At 42.5% G+C, this 5,451-nt stretch overlaps 1 pseudogene across 1 annotated transcript; it reads right to left on the bottom strand.

Moving 5' to 3' along the window:
• Positions 1-421: 421 nt before the first annotated feature.
• On the bottom strand, positions 422-5,428 carry LOC311116221 (sodium/potassium-transporting ATPase subunit alpha-3-like; annotated as a pseudogene). Its single transcript has 10 exons — positions 5,113-5,428; positions 4,423-4,573; positions 4,032-4,200; positions 3,260-3,414; positions 2,905-3,028; positions 2,621-2,766; positions 2,147-2,277; positions 1,878-1,979; positions 1,223-1,314; positions 422-719 (listed from the first exon to the last, which is right to left on the bottom strand). The product of its transcript is annotated as a sodium/potassium-transporting ATPase subunit alpha-3-like (transcript).
• Between the last annotated feature and the right edge of the window lie 23 nt (positions 5,429-5,451).

The raw sequence follows: 5,451 nt of genomic DNA, 5'->3' as shown, positions 1-5,451 counted from the left end.
AGGAGGGGGGGGGGCACACGGGCAGGAAGATTTTATATATATATATATATATATATATATATATATATATATTTTTTACCCCTGTAGCGGGCGTGACTGATTATTCCACGTTTACTGGTGTCATTGGTGGGATCCTTCTGTTATACCCATTGGGCCAAGGAGTGGTGGGAGTGGCTGGAGGGGCATGTTAAGTAGAAGATTGGTGGATGGAGTGAGCGTGTCGAGAGGGTGGCGGGGTGGAACAGGTGACAACGACGCCACACCGCTCGCCGTGGGATCTAGATGCAGCTACCATTTTGTTGTCGATAGAGGAGAGTGATACCGGTAGTTTGTACATTACAGTGTATTAGCACATTTATGAACAGTGTCATAACAGTATAGTAGACATTAGAAGAGTATTGGCAGTGTTGACTATGCTGTAGTCTTTGGGCAGAAAAAAAGGCAGCGAGACGGAGAGGGGCGCAGGGATCTGGCGTGATCGTCCTGTTCCTCTCCTCCTCTGTGGTTGGTCCTCTTGTCCTCAAGGCGATGTTGGATGAAAATACGGGATGGCGAACGGATGAGTTTTCAGATGCGGTTTCTTGTATGGTTTGTATGTGATTAGAGGGAAGGGTGGCGGTAGGGAAGAGAGAAGGAGGGGAATGAATTTAGGGGAGGAAGGGGGAGAGAAGTAAAGAATGGTTTGATAATTTAATAGTATGTCTCTTTTTCCACCCAGCCTAAAGAGAAAGGAAAGAGAAAAGGAAGGGAATAGAGAGAAAGAGAGAGAAATTATTTTTAATTGAAACAGCAAACATTTGTATCAAAGGCAGTGATGGAAAAAGTATCCAATTGTCATACTTGAGTAAAAGTAAAGATTCCTTAATAGAAAATGACTCACGCAAAAGTGAAAGTCACTCAGTAAAATACTACTTGAGTAAAAGTCTAAAAGTATTTGGTTTTAAATATACATAAGTATCAAAAGTAAATATAATTGCTAAAATATACTTAAGTATCAAAAGTGAAAGTAAAAGTATAAATCATTTCAAATTCCTTATATTAAGCAAACCCAACAGCACCATTTTCTTGTTTTTTAAATTTTGTAGCATTATGTACAACAGTACCCACAATGCTCTGTAAAAGATACCCGGTTCTATCTTAGTAAATGTTAGTATGGGTACTTTAGTACATCATACTACACATTTGTGTGAGTACAGTAAGTGTATTAGTGAGAGATTAGTACCTCCGGGGTTCCGGCGCAGGATGAGTTTTCGGATCTCATCGTAAACAAAGATGAGGAAACTGTACGGGAATGCACAGAACCACCAGCTGGGCCTGAGAAAGAGATGGATGGAGAGAACAAGGAATAAAAAGCCAGAGTGCCATTCAGTTGAATGAATAATAGTCCTTAAAGAGGAAATTATTTCCCCATTAATGGATTGAAATAGTCTCCAGTCCATTGTTATTTATTTTGCTCATTTGCACCCCAGTATCTCTATTTGCACATCATCTTCTGCACATCTATCATTCCAGTGTTAATACTAAATTGTAATTATTTTGCACTATGGCCTATTTATTGCCTTACCTCCATAACTGACTACATTTGCACACACTGTATATAGATTTTCTATTGTGTTATTGACTGTATGTTTTGTTTATCCCATATGTAACTCTGTGTTGTTGTTATTTTTATCACACTGCTTTGCTTTATCTTGGCCAGGTCGCAGTTGTAAATGAGAACTTGTTCTCAACTGGCTTACCTGGTTAAATATAGGTTAAATAAAAACATAAAAAATAAACACAGTGGTACTTTACTGTCAATTAACTGTCATATTAACGACACTCAGTAGAGGGTGCTGTTGCTATGTGTGAATGAGAACAGAGGCTGGAGTACTCACTTGAGGGGGTACATCCTGAGAGCCACGTCCATGCCTGGGGTGTAGGACAGGAAGGCAGCCAGGGCCGTCTCCTCAAACAGCCCAAAGATCAGGATCTTATTCCTGTAAACAAACAAATAATGCATCTCAACATTTATACTAGCTATGAGAGACATAAAGTAGAGGTGCTTCTTAACCCTACAAAATCTGAATAGAGAAAAGAAGAGGTCTGCTATTTAGTCATGCTAAAGTGTCATTAGAAGACAGGTGCAAAGATAAAGGGTTTTGACCTCATGCCCTGCTGGAAGACAGAGTTGCGCCTGGTCTTGCAGATGATGACATCAGCCCACTGTACCACCACAATACTGACGAAGAAGGCCGTGTGACAGGTGTACTCCACTATCTTCCTCTGTTCATAGGTCTGGCATGGGAGGGAGAGGAAATCACAAGGAGGGAGAGTTAAAGAGTGAACGAGAGCAGAGGTAGAGGTGCCTAAGTGGAAAGTTGTGGTGATGACTAAGTGGAAAGTTGTGGTGATGACTAAGTGGAAATGTGTGGTGATGAGCAATTAATTTAATGAGACTAATGAGGACTGGATTAAATAAAATGAAATGAAAGAGTGGTAAAAAAAAGTTAGAGTGAGTAAAGACGAGAGAGTAAATGAAAATGAGAGACAGAGAGAAAGAATTTTAAAAAACTGGAGAGAAAAAAGGGGGGAAATTATGAAAATGGAGGGGAAAAAAGAGAAAGGAGGTATAGCGTACCCATTGCTGTCCGTAGCTGTCTTCTAGGTCGTTGTTGGAGCGGTCGTCCCAGTTTAGCCTGATGCCCACCAATAAAGAGGGAAGGAAACCATTCTCCGCCAGGATCACAAAGTAGGAGAAGAACCCTCCCAGAGCCTGGATCATACCTACAAAGACAGAGAGAGGAGAGGAAGATGTGTTAGCTTTATCTATGATGCCCATAGAAATATAATTAGAATTAGGCCGGGAGTCAAGCCAATGTAGACTAAGGACCTGAACACAGAGATAGACTTTTAAAGACCCACCAATCTGTCCGTAGGCAATACTGATCAGTCTCTCGTTCACCAGTTTGTCCCTGGCTGGGTTTCTGGGCTGTCTCTTCATAATGTCACTCTCTGCTGCCTCGTAGGCAAGGGAGATAGCTGGCACCTATAGACAAACAGTTGGGTTAGGAGAAGACAGTGGATATCAATACACATTCAAATAGACTGACTCTCTTTGTGGCGCAAAGGACAACAGACCAAACCACACGCTTGGATAAGATGACTGACCTTCGATTCAAATTGTATTTTTAATCTTCAAAGTGTATAAATTGAACAAACTACAATTTGCCTGTGTGTGTGAGCATGTGCCATGCATTGGTGGGTGGGTGTATCTCACCATGTCGGTTCCCAGGTCGATACAGAGGATGGTGATGGTCCCTAGGGGCAGTGGGATGTTGACCAGGATGAAGAAGAGGAAAGGAGTGATCTCAGGGATGTTACTGGTCAGGGTGTAGGCAATGGACTTCTTCAGGTTGTCAAAGATCAGACGACCTGGAGGGGCACAAGAGTAACGGCTTGTATAGGCTACCCCAGGACGACATCATTATACTGTATATCGTATTTTCAAACAACGGGCTCATATTACAGATAAGTTATCTTTCGAACCAGCACTTTTCTTTTGTCTCTAAATATTCAATTTCCTCTCTTTTCTTGACTTCTTCTCTCCTCTCGCTGACCTTTTTTACTCTCTCCATCCTACCCGTCATTCACACCACCCTCTTTCTCTCCTTCATTTTCTTCCTCCTTACAGATGTAGGATCTTAATTTGAGCCAGTTTGCTACAGCAGGAAAAAAATCCTGCAGCAACAGAAAATGTGAATTATTGTGTGGATTATAATTAATGGCATTTTTGTAGGGGTTGATACATTTTTCGTAAGGGAAAATCAAGTCTGAAATGTCAAACGTCAGAAGCCTTTTTAAACCTCAAATACATTACAAGTTTGACATTTCCTGCATTACAGGAAAGTTATCCTACAACAGGGTGATCAAATTAAGATCTTACATCTGTATACCTCTTTCCCTCCTACCTTTTTTCCTCCCTGCTTGTTTCCCTCTTTTTCCCTCCCTCCTTCTCTTCTTTCCTCACTCCTTCCCTCCCTCTCTCTCACCCTCTTCCACTCCGGTGACAATGGAGGCAAAGTTGTCGTCCAGCAGGATCATATCAGCGGCCTGTTTGGACACATCTGAGCCGGAGATCCCCATGGCGACACCGATGTCAGCCTTCTTCAGGGCGGGAGAGTCGTTCACACCATCACCAGTCACAGCCACGATGGCACCCTGAGAGACGGGGGGGGGAGGGGGGGGGGAGTGGAAGAGAGTCCAGCTATAAGAACCTCCTCATTATCTACTATGATGGAATATAAAGTACTGTAGTGTTTCTTTAGCTTTCTCTACTTTAAAGTATCTAAGTATAAAAAGGCAGATGTGTCTGTGTAAAGTAAACATGAGCTTGTGTGTGTGTGCAAGCATAATGTGCGTGTTTGCACTTGTGCCCCTCACCTGTCTCTGGCAGCCCTCCACGATGATGAGTTTCTGCTGGGGGGAGGTTCTGGCGAACACAATCTCAGTGTGGTTCCTCAGGATGTCATCCATCTGGTCCTGAGACAGGTCCTTTAGGTCTGTACCATGGATCACACACGCCTTGGCATCCCTGCAACACACACACAGGAAGACAGTGAGTGAGAGTATGTTTGGTATCGCTGAGACCCACACAGAAATGCAGAAAGTTAGTGTTTTTGGTGAATAAGTGTATGCAAGCATGTGGGTGTGAGTAACTGACTGAGTATCTGAGTGACTGAGTAAATATATTTGTGTGAAAGAGAGATAGATAAAGTATGTTCATATGCACCATTTCGTACGTATGCATTAATGTTTCTTAAAAATATATACATTGTTTTTTTTGGTCAATGTACAAATACAATAAGGCATAACGTACATTGAAATAGAGTCATTGGAAACAGAGCACACAAGGGGTACAACATAGCTAAATAAACAAACCAAAATACAAAAGCAAATAAATAAACAATAAGAAAAAAATATATAGGCTACAAATGAGGCAGAAAAAAATATTTCTGAAAAACAATAGGCAAAGGCTGTGTTTTTATGCATCTACCTTTACGAATATAAAATGTTCCAAAATAGGTAAAACAGTATATGTTCACATACACACTCCTTCCTCATAGCTCTTACCTGGGGTTGACCTGGCTGACGGGGATATTGAGGCGAGAGGCGATGTCCTCCACTGTCTCATTGCCCTCGGAGATGATGCCCACACCCTTAGCGATAGCCTTGGCTGTGATTGGATGATCGCCGGTCACCATGATGACTTTGATGCCAGCGGAGCGACATTTACCCACGGCGTCGGGCACGGCAGCACGGGGAGGGTCAATCATGGACATGAGGCCCACGAAGCACAGGTTCTCTGTGGTAAAGTTGACGTCGTCACAGTCGAAGGCAAAGCCTTGGGGTACTGGTCCTCGGGCATTAGCAGGTGGCAGAAACCTAGGGAGTGACAGTATTAGATTGCTA

The sequence above is a fragment of the Coregonus lavaretus genome, assembly GCF_964263955.1.
Source record: "Coregonus lavaretus genome assembly, contig: HAP1_SCAFFOLD_5294, whole genome shotgun sequence".
NCBI classification, from domain to species: Eukaryota; Metazoa; Chordata; class Actinopteri; order Salmoniformes; family Salmonidae; genus Coregonus; species Coregonus lavaretus.
Note: the sequence above shows the minus strand (reverse complement) of the source record. Positions and strands in the feature narration are given on the sequence as shown.